Genomic DNA, 17988 nt, shown 5'->3' with positions numbered 1-17988 from the left:
GGAAATCTTTATGCCTATGACATTTATACATTAGTGATTCATTTTATCCTCTTGAATCAATGCTGAAAAAAGAAAGGCCTATTGTTATTTAGATTTGAGAGATAAAGAGCCTGAGGCTTAACTGTAAAGTTCAAGAGCAGAAACTTTAGCTTTAAGGTAGTAGAAACTTAATTTCAGATTATGTATTTAGGAAGTGGCATTTTGGCTCAAAGTGGTAAAGCACTAGCCTTCAGTGAAAAAGCTCAGAGGCAGTACCCAGGCCGTGAGTTCAAGCCCCATGACAAACAAAAAGAAAATAAACAAAAGCAAAGTAAAACGGCCAGATTATGCATTCAATTCTTTGGCTTTTTAACAAAGCATTTTGTGTGTACAGTGCATAAGTAAAGAAGCAGGTGGGTGAAGAGAGGAGGGTGAGAATGTTTGAAGGAATGACTGTGGAAAAGATGTACTGCATTCATAAACTGCTTTGGTAATGGCAACTCCTTTGCACAAATACTCAAAGATAACAAAAGCTTTTCTTTAATATACTAGAAACTTTCAAAATACCAGGTTGTTTGGGGGCATAACAACAACAAAAATTCATGGATTGGGCTGGGAATATGGCCTAGTGGTAAAGTGCTTGCCTCGTATACATGAAGCCCTAGGTTCGGTTCCTCAACACCACGTATATAGAAAAGGCCACAAGGGGAGCAATGTGGCTCAAGTGGCAGAGTGCTAGCCTTGAGGAGAAAGAAGCCAGGGACAGTGCTCAGGCCCTGAGTTCAAGCCCCAGGACTGGCAATATATATATATATCATGGATTAGTAACTACCTATACATACACACATGAAGAAAACTTACAACATGGAAAAATTTTTGAAGAAAAAAATTTTTATCAGTGAGTATAGCAGAAAAGTATAGGTTTGGAATTACAGTTTTATGCATTGCATCTTCCTCATTTTTATATACTACAGAAGCATAATTTCTCCAGATTAACTTCATATTAAGCATTTTTCACTACATACAAATTCTGCATACTCTAAAGAGAAATAGTTCTTCATAATACAGTCTAATTCCTGACAGCAGCAGAGGAAAAAATATTAAGGACAAATGAAAAAGACCTAAGGAGAATTGAACACACTAAGTAAATATGCCAGTTGTTAGTATTAATTCCTCTAAAGAAGAATGACTTTTAGTGATTAAGTTGCTTCACCTAGAGAAAAACTATTGATTAGAACAAACATTTATTGCTTAAGGATTTTAAGAAGGTGACTAGGGTCAGATACAAAAGCCCTGTTCTATAACCAAGAAGACGCAAGTCAAGAAGACTCTTAATGTACAATGTACTAGCTGTGATAGAAAACAAGAGCCCAGAGTCAATGATACTTACCATCTTGATATACAGTATTAGAGTAACACAAATTGATTATACACTAGCTCATTGCTATAAAGAAAAATCTATAACTACTAATGGGTTTTGCTCTTGGGGTTGGAAGTCACAAAAATATTATATTCCTGTCCTTGAATATTAATTAACTTTTCCTTAGTGACCACTTGGGGAAATAAAACACCACAGAAGGCTGAAAGGGTCACATAAATTTCAACTACTATGTACTTTAGCAAAGTAAAGTAGACTTTTATGCCAGAGGTGTGCTTTCTTATATGACAGAGTTTGGAAGACCTAGAGACTATCATTCTGCCCATTTATATCATCTCTAATGGGCATCTGGTACAATTCAGGTTACTCTTCAAGAAAATCTAGGTTGACCAAAGAAAGCACAATTCTCCAGTGTACATCTAGAAATACGATTGTCTCTATTCATGATGTTGAGACAATGCTGCCTGGCTCTAGCTTGATTAGGAATATTTCACTCATATAAATAATGCATTAGAGAATAATATATAATATTATATGACATGCATTTACTATATGTGTAACAGAGTATAAAGAGTTTCTTCAACTGAAATAAATTTTGCTAATACATGATATGTCCTGATTGGAGAAGAAAATGTATTGATTGGCAAGCGAAAAGGTAGGAAAGGTCATCAACTCTCTGCTGAGTTTCGTTTTCTTCTTCTGTCAGCAAAAACAAAGATGGATTTCCTCTCAATGGAAGCTTTTATTTTGATTTGTATTTTTAAATGTATAAAATAAATTACAAGCACAGAAAGACCTCAATTGCAATGCTTAGGTAACTCAAATAGAAGATGAAGTATTTGACGACATATATTTGTACCTGCTTATAGTTCAAAGTTTGGAATATATAGTGATAGCTCCAGTATTTGTTCCCATTGCTCAGTGGGCCTTGTAGCTACATGTTTTTTCCATATAACGCGTCTATCTACTCCCAAGGAGCAGGGATGGACATAAAGCTAACAAAGCAAAACCATATATTGCTTTGGCCAATGAGATGCTAACAAATGTGATGCAAAGAAGAATGTTGAAATGGGCTTACATAGTTGGGCCTCTGGTCACCTTGTGTTACTGCTTCTGTGAAAGAGCTCACCCATGACAACTTGACAAAAGACTAGGGACATTTGGAGAACATCCAAGATTCCCCAATCTTCCTACATATGACCATGATAGGTCAGCTGGCAATCAGAAGACTCCTAAGCATGATCAACAAAAGTTGCAAGGTTGTTTTTCTGAGAAAATCTACAGTTGTTCCTTTGTTCCACATTATTATCAAGGCATTAAACAGTGCAAAAGATGCACTGAAAGTGAGGTGCTGCTCTAACAAAATATGATCTATTGGTTTGGCAATCAGGAAACAGGAAATAAGGATACTTTCTGACCAGGTTTGAGAAATGAGAGAAAAATAAGAAAGGCAAAGTATGATATCTTGTTAGGAAGTTGTGCCACATTTAGCAAAACTATCATAAATAACCTGAAAGTTGGAAAGTGTGCTTTATAAACTCTACATCTCTATGAACTTAAGATATCTCTGAAAATGTCTTTGCTTGCTTTTAGCTATTAACCACAAATTTCTAGCAGAAAATTTCAAGATAAAGAGCATTTTAATACCCAAGTAGCATTTAGCAAGCACTTAAAGAGCACAGGTATTCTGAAATGTGACACCTTGGAAAACAAAATGCTTCTCATCTCTGGCCTTTTTTACCCCCCCATAATTTTTGTTAGCATCAATTAGTTATACAGAGGCTCTGTTTTGACAAGTCTATGTATACATACAAAGAATTTTGATCCCAGCCCCTCATCTCCTACTTCCTTTCTTTTTTTTTGGCCAGTCCTGGGCCCTGGACTCAGGGCCTGAGCACTGTCCCTGGCTTCTTCCCGCTCAAGGCTAGCACTCCGCCACCCGAGCCACAGCGCCACTTCTGGCCGTTTTCTGTATATGTGGAGCTGGGGAATCGAACCTAGGGCCTCGTGTATCCGAGGCAGGCACTCTTGCCACTAGGCTATATCCCCAGCCCCCTACTTCCTTTCTTAAACCAGGCTTAGTCAGCTTATTTGTTCCATTTTCTCACATGGGCTTAAAGTGTTTTCAGCGTATTCATCCTCCTTCACCCACTCCAGTTGTCCTACCCACTTTCAGTAGTACCTACACTCCAAACAGGATCTGCTTTACAATTCCTGTCTTTCATTCTTTTTATTCAATGCTAATTGTTCAGAGGGGTTTTACCATGATAATCCACACACGCATATAAAGCACATGTAAGAGATCCGTACATTAATGGAATGTCTTGGGTCAAGACTAACTTAAGATCTTTGAGCTCCTCTACAAAGATCTCTGGAAGAATTAAGCTGGGGTCCTTAGTTGAACTTACAGAATCTTACAAATGTTTATGGTTTTGTCAAATAACAGCCTAATTTATAAAAAAAAAAATAGCAGCAATTAAGTCCAGAAAGCTAGGCATGACTTGTAAACAAATGAAATGTAATTTGAATACATGTAAAGAACTCAAAACTGATATATGGAAAACCCACCGAGTTTTAAATACAGTCACACTTGTCTTGGTCTAAAGGAACATGGCCATTCTTAATTACAAAATAACAGCTTAGTTAAGTAACCTGCTGTTGGAGTATCCTAGGGTTGTTGTCTACAAGGATTTCAGAATAATATGGAATTAATATGCATTGTCACCTGCTACATTTCCTTACTTAAATGAAAGCATTTGTTAGTCATTCTCTCTTTGTTTCGCTAGCACAAAAACAAACACAATATTGATTATGTTCATGCATGTACTTTTAAAATATAGAACACTTCACAAATTTGCATGTTGTCCTTGCATATGCTATTTTTCTCTGTTTTAGTTCAGGTTTGGTATATGTGCTGCCAAAGCAAGCACTATGTTCACAAATGTGATGCTGAATTTGAAGAGGAAAAAGTAAAGATGACCTTTCTCTAATCTTCAAGGTGATCGCCCTACATCACCTACCTGTTTTGAGCAGAATATGTTCAGGCTAACTTGATAGGAAATAGAAAATGTGTGAGGCAGAGACAAACTTACTGGGTGAGGCCCTTCCAAATTCTCTCAGAACTTGATAATCCAGGAAATGGAACTGATACCACCGAAATCAGAACCATCACCCACTTCAGAGGTGTAACTTCATAAAGGTTTATTGCTATCCACCTTCGAGGCTGTGTTCTTAGTTATAAGAACACTTGGTGAACATATGAAAGGATGTAACCACATCCAAGATTGAACAGCATATGTTAAGAAGACAAAAGAATTATTGCTCTTACCTTACATGCTCCTCCATTGTTGCATCACAAATAGTTAATTTCCTTAAGAGTTATTAAATTCTGCCCTTACAATGAATTTATAAGGCACCTGTTGAAAGGAGTGGACCCTTACTTAAGTAAGTGTAAACTTACTTGCACATACCATACATGATTTTGAGCCGCAGAGAAGTGAACATCTGCACAAGGCTGCCATTTGCACTGAGAAGCACTCGCCTAACAAAGTATCTGGAGAATGCAGTTAATGTTAAATAGGCTGCCAATGATATTTATGCACATCTGTCCATAGAATCAAGTTTACATCCTTAACATTTCTTGCAAGAAATGTCCTATTTGAAAATAGGAGACCAAATGAGGAACTTTGCAGTAAAAGGGTCTACACAAATAAAAACAATGATCACTTCACTGGTTAAATGTTACGGTGCCTGCCTTAGCAAGTATTAGGCTCTTATCTATCTATCTATCTATCTATCTATCTCTATATCTTTGGCTATATAAGTCCATAAAATAAATGAAAATATAAATATAAGTATATAAAATAAAGTATATAAGTTCATAAAATGTCTATACGTAGGTTCATAACTAATATTAATGCACACAATTGTTCTTTATAGCCTAGACATATCCTTGGAGCCAGAGTAATGGTTTCTCAGTGTCAGGAAAATCTAATCTGCCTCATGAATGTTTAATCTTCTTTACAAAAGGATATTGAAATAAACTGATGTTATTCTAGGGAGCTATTAGTCCTAGTTTGAAAAGTCCATTCATCGGTATCAAACAACATCACATTTTAAATTAGGTACAAAGAGTAGCCTAAATGATGGCCATTTTCTGATCATCTAAGGTATCTTGTTAGATAGTTCTTACAGCCTGCATATTTTTTAAAACTTTGCAAATTCCCTTGAAGACAGAAGAAACATATTAGCATCCAATATATTTTTGTACTTGTTAGAAATACATTCAAAAGACAAGAGCAGCAGACAAGTTGATGTGAGAGTGGGGCTTTGGAATCAGACAGACAAGGTGAGTGGTCCCCCCTTAAATTACCAGCAACACTGAAGGGATGAGTAAACTACTCCATGCCTCGCTTTTCCCATCTGTCAAATGCAGATGGTGAATATATCTATGTCATATGGGGTGAAGATAGTTACCACATACACGCTAAACACTCAGAACTCCATTATGTCAGCTCTCATCATATATAGATATGACTCCAGATTAGTTGCTGACTGCCTGTGATGATTATTATTACAACCATTGGGTATATATGTGTGATTAACAGCTATAGAGTATGAACTGGTGATTAATCCCTGACATTACATGAAATGATATTATTTTATCATGTGTCTCAATGCAAAGATGGTAAGTGAAAGAGTCTCTCAAACACTTAACTGCTGTATCTTTTGGAATTGTTTTATTTCAGGATATTGAGGAATGCTACTACCAGTTGTGGGAAGAAGGTACTCATTACAAAAAAAAAATTAAAGAAATCCTCATCTAGGCTCTGAAGCTGTTTTACTGCACGACTTTTGAAAGATAGACCATTTGTCTTCTTTTCAGTGGGCAAGATAGCAAATGCCCACACAAAATCTCTTCTAAAGCTAAAATTGTGAAACTGCTTGTGTCTATTCTTATCAAAGAAAATGTGATGGTAAATTCACCTTTTCCTTCTTGCTCTGGGGATGCCATCTTTTTCTCAGGGTTCATAGAGAAGGTGTTTTGAAAAACAGTAGCATGTCATTTTCCTGAAGGTGAGTGGCGGGAGGACACCAGAATATCACGGGCTAAGGCCTGACCCAGGGCAAAAGTCTGACGCCTGGAATCACACCAGGTTTATATCTCTTATACTTTAAGGCTTACTAAAGTCTTTCATCCTCAGTTTCTTTGTCTCTAAAATAATAATAACCCATTTTTCTTGATAGGATTATTATCATGAACAAATGCTATGTGTGAAGATATTTTAGATGTTTATTATTATATTTGATATATATAATTATTTAGATAAATATGCTACTTCTATTACTTATTATGTGTTCCTTACTCATCTATAGATATTTCTCCTAGATTCCTTTGTGTTTTCAAGTTAGAGAAATGTGATTGAATAGTAGAAACCTAAAATTGAGGAAAACCATAACAAAAATTTACTCTTCTCTGAGCAAGATAACTTGCAACCAAGAGAAGCTATCGCTTTAGCATCTGCCTAATGCATTTGAAGACAACATGTGTGATTTCCTTCTGGGTCCAGGCACCTCTCTGAACACATTCTCCCACTCACTACACAAAATTTTGCAGGACACTGTCCATCAATCGTATTTTTAGATGTGGTTTTTTGGCAAACTGCCCACTTAGACAAAACCATGTTCACATTCAATCTGAGCAGGTTAGCACTGTTAACCCAAGTCACTTTGGGGGCATGTTGACTACTTTGCAGCGGTGACTGATGCCAGAGCCTACTACAAACCTACCGATGAAAGGCCTCGTCCTTCCTAAGTTCCCTGTCCGAAGGCTACCCAGACAGCTGTCGAGTGATACCCCAGCTCCAAATCTTCTACGGAACCTCCAAAGCTCACTAAATATAATTTTGTTCATGCACTTACGACATTTCCATAGTGTTCGTTCTCGGTATGTTTTTATTTTTCTTCATCTGAAAGGGCATTTTCCTTTTCTTCTTTACATTTCCTCTTTTCAGGAAAGCACCACATGGCTGAAGTTATTGAAGGCCTAATGTTCCACAATGGAGTAGTATATGAGGACATCAATGGCTCTAGCCTCTATCAAAAGCCTCTGCTCCAACCCAAGCATTTAAACATCTGTAAAAGGCAGTTACAAGCTCATCTACTTCCCCGCCAGGAACATTATTTATCTTCTTTGACAAGGGGAAAATATTCTTTAAACACAGATTAAGTAAATCACACCCACCCCTAAGTTAATAATCAAATAATTTGTTATTCATAATAATATGAAAACTGTACACCTCTTGCTGCTTCTTGTAGCATGTATTATCTATGAAATGTTTGTTCATGTTTGAAGCCAGAATGCATGATGTGAATGCTGAGTACTGTTGGACGTGTTATTATATAAGGTAGCTTGGAATCATGGATTAGAAAAAGAACAGCAAAAGTTAATGTACTATTGTGAAAAGAAATGAGATTTAGACATATTTCACCTCAGAAGATATCTTTTTATCCCTGGAGGTATATTTATGCTTTCTGAGATTTGATTAGTCAAAGTATCTTATTTGCATACATAGTACACATTAAACCAGCTTACAATATACATTGTAAAGATGGTTGTACAGAGGAAACAGTTACTGATTCCTAACTAATAAAAGGAGCATTTAAAATACAAGTGACATACATCCACGAAGAATTTCTCTTTTAAAACTAGAGTACTCTGATGACAGATTGCACATCCCCCCCCCCCCACACACACACACAACTCAGAGATGGAGTTACTGTGCCCCCAAATCAAGCTTTGTAGTCTCTATCTGATTTGAAGCCTGTTTTTTTTTATTGTTGCTATAAGCAGTTAGTAACCAGATCTCTATCCTATGAATAAAAAACATTTTACCCATTGTACTTCAATAATGAATATCATTTTCTTCAATATTTTGCAACTGCATTCATATCCATTTCAAAATAAATAAGATGTAATCCATCTTCAAACTCTAGAGCACTTCATAGCATTGTTTAATTTCCACAATTGAGCATGAAGGTGAAATATTTTATGGTTATCTTAAAGTATTGAGTCCCTGGACCAAAAATGGAGGCATGCAATTTCCTTAGATTTGGATAACAGGAATTCATTCGTTCAGCCAATTTGATCCAAGCTCTTTCTGTTTTTATATTCAAGTCAACTTTGCACTTTCTCCCTTTTCTTATAATTACATTCTATTGTTTTTCTTGGGGAGTGAACTCTGAAGAACACTTTTGTGGGTTGACAGAGAGGGAGTCATCGAATATTTTCATGGAAGATTTATGGTACATAGTCAATTACATCTGGATTGCAGATAGAAAATTAGTTTTGGATTTGTCTCATTCAAACATCATTGACAAGGGTGATTCATCATAATAATTTTGCCAAGCAATCTTAGCAGATCACAGCCCCCACCATAGCCGTGCTGCTTATTTTTCTCCTCAAGCGTGACTAAAGCACGGTTGAGAATTAGATTAATGTAAACTAGGAATGAAATATAAATGCTGATAATTTAGACATTGGTTTGAAGTACTGTATATGGGTATGTTGTGATCCTACTACCTTATTCTATACCGAACTCTGCCTATTTTATGTTTGTTTCTTACATTCAGATTGCATTGAAATCCTCAAGACAATTTATTCTGAAACCTACATTCAAAATTCTGTTAACCCACTGTTTAAACAGTTACAATAATCCCCATTGGAATAACTTTCATAAGTAAACACCTTCTCTCATCACAAACCTGAGAGGTACTAGGTGAGGTTTACAAAAGTTTCAACCTCATGACATATTGCTCACAAAACATTTCTTTCTCCTGTGAGCCACAAAAAAATTCTCAGATTATTGTTCTCAAATAGATCTCAAATAGTCCTCAGATTGAAAAAATATCTTCATCTGACTCTATTAAACTCTCCTGATGGTGCTGAAATTTCTATAAGTTTTTAATAAATTTATTTATTCAATAACCGTTTATTGAATTTTCTTTCTGTGACAAACACTGCTCCAGATATTGAGAATACAACATTAATAAAATAGAAAACCTGTGATCTTGGAGACGTTAGAAAACAAAACAAAGAGAACTAAATGTGGTTTTTTTTGGTGTGTGTTTTCCTGTTTCTCATAATCTTTATTATTTTTATTGCAAAGTTGTTGTACAGAAGGGTTACAGTTACAAAATAAGAAAATGAGTAAAATTCTTGTTGAACATTGTTACACCTCTCTCATTTTCTCCCCCTGAATTCCCCTACCCCCCAAGTTGTAAAGTTCATTTCCAACATAGTGTCTAGCGAGTATCACTGTTGCATTGGTTCACCCTTTGTCCCACCATTTATGTGATTCCCCCTCCCATCTCCAAACCAGATAAACTTACATACAATACAAAGGGAAATGACATAAAAAACAGTGACAACAAGAGGTATGTCTTGTTAGTATATGTCTTGTTAATATATTATTGGTGGAGAAAAAAAGTGTTTTAAATGTTTATGAACTCTGAAGTGAAGAAAATTACAGAAATTATGTAGGTAATTAGTGGGTCAAGGGGCTTGAACTCAGGCCTGGGTGCTGTCCCTCTCCTCTTTTTCACTCTGCTACTTGGAACCATAGCGCTAATTCCAGAAAATTGTAAATGTACACAGCTATGGACAAGTGGGGCTACATTTTTTTTCCTATTGTGTGTTTTGGGTGTTTGTTTTCTTTTTTTGTCAATAGTGGCTGTCACTCTTCCTTGGCAGACTTGTTAGGCAGGTATTCTACCACATAAGCCAAGACTCCGACAACCTGGTTTTTCTCCTAGTTGTTGCTGTTTTTTTAATGGTTTAGAATTTTATTGTCAAAATGATTACATCTCTTGTGACAGTTCAAATGTTACAGCAAGGTGTAAACACTCCACCTGAGAAAGAAGTGATACTTCTTTCCTTCCAAGAGCCCCCCTCCCCCCGCCCCCATGCCACCCCATCTCCTAGTTGTTTTGAAGATGGACTCTCACAAACTTTCCTACTCTCCATGGCTTCCTGCATATCTGAGCCTCCTGAGTAGCTAGGATAACAGGTGTCAGTTACTAGTGCTGGGAAAAATCCTTACACTTCCTCCATCACATGACCTAATAGAAAGGAAGACAACTATCCACAAAGCTTTCAGGTAAGTTGTCTCTGGTACCTGAAAGCTGTCTGTTGGTTTCCTTCTGTTTATATAAATAATTAATGTTTTATCCTGGAAAATACATAGTTGGGGAAATGGAGATGTAGGTCAGTAGATGATAGCTTGCTGGTAGATATGAGGCCCTGGGCTTAAATACCACTACTATATATAGGAAAGTAAAAAGGAATAAGATTAAGAAAACATTACAACTCCTCATATACCTTTCACTCAGCTTCAGAAATAAAATTTCTGTATGATAATTTCTCCCAGTTATATTTTCTTTGTCCTTTCCAGATAGTCACTCTCTTGAATTTAGTGTTTAATTATTTTGTATCATTTTAGTGCAAATATCTAGTCTTAAGATATAGGTAGTATGGTTTTATATATGTTCACATGATCATAGTACATATATAACTACTTACAAAACGATACTTCTATGTGTTTCTCTCAAATTGTTTGCTTGAGTTGATAAGTTTAAAATCCACATTCATGGATATATATGACTTCAAGTTATGCATCTTCACTATTTCATTCCATTATCAGCCTGCACCACAGCTTGCCCCTTCTCATTTCAGCAAACATTTAAGCATTTAAAATGTTGCTCTAAGAATATTTGCTATTCAAAACTTAACCAGACATACCTCCTTGAGTACATGAACGGAAGTTTTCTTGGAGTACATGTCCAGATATAGAACTGTTGTATTGTAAATTGCACCAGGCAATATAAGCTGGTTGTACAGTAATAACTAAGAATTCTAAAACCATTGAAACTTAGTGCACAACGATTGTGGTTCTGCTCACAACATGGTTTCCAAGGGGATGTCCCAGGTACTTAGAGCCTCAGCCTTCAGCATACTTAGATTTTACAGTGAGCCCACCTTCCCTGGAGCAGAGCAGGAGACTACAATCAATGTTGCACAAGAATATCTCTGAAGTACTCGTCTTGGAAATAAAATGAATTCACTTCCACACATATCTCATAAGGCAAGATTTACAAGATTTACCTAACACATCAGGATAGGGAATTTAATCCCCCTTGAGCTAAATGTCAGAGAAGAACGGCATGTGTGTATTGAATGGTATTTGTTATTTTTCACATGAATATATATTGTTAGTGGAATACTCTATTAATAATTCCAAAACTTTCTCTAAGATTGTACTGATTTACACCAACAGTGTTGTTAGAAGCATTAGTTATGGCTCACATCGCTGCCAACAGTTGATATTTAGTCAGACTTTTTCATTTTTGTCAAGCTAGTGGGCATGAAATTGCATTTTATTGTGGTTTTAATTTGCCTCTCCATGGCTGATAATGGAGTTGACCGCTACTTCAGTATTTCCCCTTCTCTGAAGGATTGTCACTGTTGGCACATTTTTCTCTCATGTTGTCATTTTCTCTTTGATGTGTACTTTAAAAAAATTATGCTGGATCCTAATTCATGTCAGCTTTATGTGTTACAAATATCTTTATAGAGTTTGTGGCTTGTCATTTCACTCTTATTTATGGTGCTCTTTGATATACGGAGATTTTTAATTTAATGTTGACAATTTATTATTCTTTTTCTCCCTTTGATATTTTGCTCTTGATGTCTTGTTTAAAAACTCTTCCCTAATCTTGATTCATAAATACAACTTTTACAAAGAGTTTAGTCTTCATTTTGCATGTAGTGATCTAATCCAGCTATAACACATTTGGAAAGTAATGTGATAGAGAAATATTTTTTTAGACAAATGACCAATTTTGCCAGTAGCATATATTGAAACATTTACTTTTTTACCTCTAATTATTTCTCTACCGTGGCATTCTGTTTTTATATGGTTTCCATCTGCTTCTTGGATCTGCTATTTGTCATCATTACTAAATCATGTTGCCTTAACTTCTACTATTCGGTCATAAGCCCTTATGTCTGGCCTGCCTGTTGCCTGTTTTCTCTCATTCACATGATCATTTTCGTTCATAAGATCAACAACTATTGACTGTGTATACAAAATGTATCAGGAGTATACAAGGAGCTAGAATTCCACTAGAAAGTAATTAGGTACAAATTTCCTTGCCTCTGCTAAGCTTTTGTTCTAGCATGTGAGATGGACAATAATAAATTACAATGTTAATTATATAGTAAGCAAGAAACCAATAATACATGCTATAAAAACAAGAAAATTAAATAGACATTCTAAAGAAAATTAAAACATAGCAGAAGGACACATTCCACAAGACAAAATAGCTGAGATATGTGAATATATACATATGCACATATATACACATGTGTATTTATGTATACATGTATGAATATATGTATATATGTGTGCTTATACAAATACATATATGCATCCAATATCATATATAGAGATAGAAATGTATTTTATGATACACACCTGTTGGGGATTGTTATGGCCTTGGTGGAAGGCTGCCCTTCCACCAGCCTTGGGACAATGGGAGGAAGTACCTCCCACCTTCTAGCCTCAACCAGAAAAGAAAGCCTCCACCCTTGGGTGGTGAACACGTGCATGCCACCATGATGGGGTTGTCCCGCCCACAAAGGAAGTTTCGTGATATCACTTGATGGACATGGTCCTTAGCCTATGACTGGCCCTTTGGCCAGCCCCCTTTCTTTCCCGCCATTGCCTCTATATAAATGCCTTTCCCTATTAAAGTTTTTGAGACGCATCCCACCATAGCAGCGTGTCCCTGATGCCTTCCTTTTCGCCCCCGCTCTTGGTAACGTGAGGGGACTGGGGGGAGGGGAGGCTTCAGCAACCTTTCCTCAACTTAGCGCAAGTCCATGAGAGTACGCCTTTAGCCTTCTGCCGGCGGAAGGCAAGGCCGAGTGCTCGTTCATAGATTTTGGGGTTCACCATTCTCCCCGGGAGATTGGGGAGAAGGGGATCGTTCAGATCCTGACACACACCTAACCCATATATTATATGATATGAAAATATCATGTAGATATAGATATATCATAGTCATATATATATATTCATCTCTACATGAATATGACAGTGTCTCCCTTCGTTGCCCAAGCTTGTCTGGAACACCCTATGTAGCCCAGGCTATTCTCAATCTCATGAGCCTCTAAAATGCTGGAACTCCAAACATAACCAACTGCACAAGGCCGATAGCAACCATATTAAAAAAAAGAGAAGCCTCTCACTTGAGTAGCTATCTGAAGCAGGCAGAGAAGCTATTCAGATATGCACGACACAACTTGTCATCGCTGAAACATGGAACCAACCTAGAGGTCCCTCAGTAGATGAGTGGATCAGGAAAATGCGGTACATGTACACAATGGAATTCTATGCCTCCATCAGAAGGAATGACACTGCCCCATTCATAAGGAAATGGGAGGACTTGGAAAAAATCATACTAAGTGAAGTGAGCCAGACCCAAAGAAACATAAACCCTATGGTGTCCCTCACCAGGAATAGCTAGTACAGGAATAGGCTAGTCATGGCAGAAGACCAAAGTACCCCAATAGCTACACCCATATGACCACATAAGAAGATGCCAAGTGAAATGAACTCCACATTACGGAAACAAGAGTTATACCACTCTTGTAATTATTCTCAGCGTGCCATGTGAACTCGTACTACTTTTTTTTCTCTTTTTCCTTGTCTATTTGTTTGACTGAGTGGTTTGTCTAGTTTTGTTCCTCTTATAGTCCCTTCCTGTGGCTGTACCCTCGCTACTACTTAACTATATCCGAGTACCCTGAATATTGTCTGATACGGGTGATAGAACTGGGGAAGGAGAGGGAATACCAAAATCTAGAGACAAAGAACAAAAAAAACATTCAAAAAGCAACACTTAGAAACCATTTGGTGTAAATCAACTGCACAACTCTTGTGGGGAGAGAGGAAGAGGGAGGGGAAGGGGGAAATGAGGGAAGAGGTAACAAGTAGAACAAGAAATGTACTCACTGCCTTTCCTATGAATCTGTAACCCCTGGGGGCTGGGGATATGGCCTAGTGGCAAGAGTGCTTGCCTCGTATACATGAGGCCCTGGGTTCGATTCCCCAGCACCACATATACAGAAAATGGCCAGAAGTGGTGCTGTGGCTCAAGTGGCAGAGTGCTAGCCTTGAACAAAAAGAAGCCAGGGACAGTGCTCAGGCCCTGAGTCCAAGCCCCAGGACTGGCAAAAAAAAAAAAAAAAGAATCTGTAACCCCTCGGTATCACACTTTGACAATAAAGAAAGAAAATCTCAAACAACAACAAAAAAGCTGTAACCATGGAATATCTGGAATAAAGATTTTAAATTTTACATTTCTCATTTCCAAGCATGTTTCATATACTTTACAAGCATTTGGAGTTTTCCAGAAGCACAACCTTATCCTTCTTTAAAATTGTCTCAGCAACACTTTGTTGTTTGCGCTTATATGTAAAAATTTATATATATATTTATATATACTTATATAAATATATAAATTTATATATATATATGCATTAGGGAATGGTGTCCTATGCTATTTGATGGAAAGAATTTATTACAGAATTATTACCAAATTTTGTTGAACTTCTAAAATAATATTTATTTTCTCCACTGATAGTCTAAAAGGCACAGAAGTAAAAACTGAGAATGTAACTATTGTCCTCCACCTGTGACCAGGGAAAGCTTAAAATGTCACAGGTGGGCATTGTGCTTTCTGCAGCGTTAAAGTGGAGGACTGGGGAAACTTTTGTAGAGAATCAGAGCAAAGCTGCAGCTACTAAAAACAAGCAAGAAATCTAGCTCCCCGCGATGAGAATTCTAGTTTCCACAGTAGTATCTTCACTTCCCCAGACAGTATACATGGAAAGTTAACCATGTGGGCTCTTAAGTTCCCCATCAGTAAATTGGCAATCACACTGAACCTATCCCATATCCTTCCAACTATGAAGAGGAATAAGTAAGATAAATATATCCATCAGTAACTGACTTGATTAAAAGTTTGGGCAATTTGAATTAGGATCTTCCTTTAATCCTTGATGTACGTAATTGCTTGTGCTGATCTGAAATAAATTCTTCACTGAAACTTGACCCAGACTCTCTCCATAGCAGCAAATACTACTGAACTAAAAGTCAATCAAGTATCTCGCATGCAGGATAAAAATCTCAATTTACCCATAGAATGCGCCTTGTTCACCATCTGATGTCTAAGCATTTTCCCCTCCCATTTCTCCCTCTCTCTCATATGTGCCTTTAATCCAGACTCCAGGTCTTTGTATGCTGTCTCTGAACGTAGGATGCCCACCCTGATTTTTTCCTTAAGAGTGCTGAAAGGTTACCAGGTCTGTGTCACTTTCTCTCTGTTATTCCAAGGCATAGACAGAATATAACTTGTGTTATTTGATCATTCTGTTTCAAGTACAAGACACTCATTTATTTGTGTGTGTATTGAGGCTCTAGGTCAGGTCCAATTTGATTGGTCTGAAGATGATTGTAAAATACAGTTGAATTAAGGTAGGGCAGAATCCTTTAAAAACTGTGACCTACAAAATTGGATGTGTCCTAATAGCCCAAGATAATACTGTTATTGGCTAAAGAATTTAGACCCTTTATGACTCTCTGGGAAGTTGACAATGGCCTTAATATAGCATGGTATGATCCCTTCAAGTCATTGATGAGAAGCTCATCATTACTTGATGTTGAACAAAACATCCTGTCGATTGAATTTGGTCTTAAATGCAGGTAATGCTAGCTATCAGATGAAATCAGTTGCCCACAAAATCTATTTTCATGCTCTTTCTAGCCTATAAACGTACCCTCCAGATGCAGTGAGCATATTAATTGCTTTCTTTGTAGGGAGCTCTATACCTTGGAAATAAACTTGGCTGACCAGCCTATGAACCCAAATCATCTATTTTTGTATTGATTTAGCACTGACTCACTTAACCTATTAAAGCACCTAATTTTGCCAGGCTATATAGCAGGGTGAGATTTCTTTTATATTTATAGCACCTCTCGAAAGCCCTGTGAAGTAAATGGTCATAAATGACAGTTGCAAAACGTGTGCTCGAAATTTCTATATTAAAGTTATTAGACAGTTTTCACAGAGAGAGACAGATCAAGTTTCTGCATGGCAATGGGCATTGTTAATTATATGCATGTGTGTTCTTTGTTGTATTTGTCTGCTTTCTACCCTTATTGTGTCATGTGTTACAGAAAAATGTTGTTATGACCTCCCTATAATTATCTTTTCTTATATTTGTGCATCTCACATACAATGTTGGGATTCTTTTTTTATATTCCAATTTCAAGTTCACAATAAAATTTGATTCCTCCTTTTTCTCCCACCAAATGCATTTCCAGAAATGATGCTAAGAAAAACTCGCTTCTCTGAAAAAACACCATTAAGAAAATTCATTCTATTTGTTTTTCAGCCAACACTGCCCATTTAGCAGACAATTCCATTGAGCTATGCCCACAGATGGGCGCATCTCTCTGAAAGTTCATTGTACGGTGACTCCAACATCACTTTCTGGCTACAGACCGTAAGGAGAAATTGTGAGGCTTATAAAGCAGAAAGCTCTCGGAACGAATATTCATTCCTACTCCCATTGCATCACATAGCATGTTGTTCCTACTTATTACTCTGTCTTCAGTTCAATTATTTTTATTAGTGGCAAGCCTGAAATTCAACAAGCCAAGTTTGTGAGATATAGATGGAAAAGGGCTATGACTTATACAACTTCTTACATTAAGTGTTTTCTACGTGGTAATACATTTATTTGAGCAGTTTCCACAGCCTAGGTCCTGCCTCCTTTGGAGATCTAACCCATACTCATTTTTCTAAATTCGTCCCAAATGCTACTGCTCCAAGAAGACACCATTGATTTCAGTGCTCTCTGCTTCAATCTCATACCACACTGTACACAGATGTCAAACTCATCCTTTACATTGCCCTTCTCTCTCTAGTGACAAAGCTGCTTAAAAACAGGCATTTTCTTGTTTCAGCCCAATATTTAATGATAATTGATAAATATTTATAGAAAAAAAAAGAAAATGAATCTTACTATCTTTTCCATCCCCGTGGGGGAAAAAAGTCCATTAGTCAAGGCACGTGAATTTCTTTGGCCTTACCTTTACCCAAATCAAAAGCTACATTGTACCTTGCATGTGTTAGAAGTTTCATAAATATTTGTATAAGGAATGAATAAATAAAAAAATATAAATTCAAGCACCTCCCCCCCCAAAAAATTCAGGCTCTCTGGTTCTATACATTAAGAACAGGAGTAAGAAAATGATCTTATCAAAATAAAATTGATGTACTCCTGATGATCTTTTAAAATAATAAAGCACCATTGCAAAACCTGACAAACAAAAGGAATTGGCTTTGAACTTTGACCTGTTTTGAAATTACTGTACCTTTCATCTAAATTATGTTGGTTGTGCAAGAACATACAAATAGTTGCACAGCATGCTAGCATTTTAGAGCCTGGTTATTGTGGAGAAAATAAGTCGGCCAATGTTTAACAAAGCATTGTGAATTAA

General features: G+C 36.8%; 1 pseudogene; it reads right to left on the bottom strand.

Annotated features, from left to right (window-relative positions):
- Positions 1-4187: 4187 nt before the first annotated feature.
- Positions 4188-4287, bottom strand: LOC125365080 (annotated as a pseudogene).
- Between the last annotated feature and the right edge of the window lie 13701 nt (positions 4288-17988).

Source organism: Perognathus longimembris, chromosome 16 (assembly GCF_023159225.1).
Source record: "Perognathus longimembris pacificus isolate PPM17 chromosome 16, ASM2315922v1, whole genome shotgun sequence".
Taxonomy (NCBI): Eukaryota; Metazoa; Chordata; class Mammalia; order Rodentia; family Heteromyidae; genus Perognathus; species Perognathus longimembris.
The sequence above is the reverse complement of the archived record's forward strand: the minus strand, read 5'-3'. Positions and strand labels throughout refer to the sequence as shown.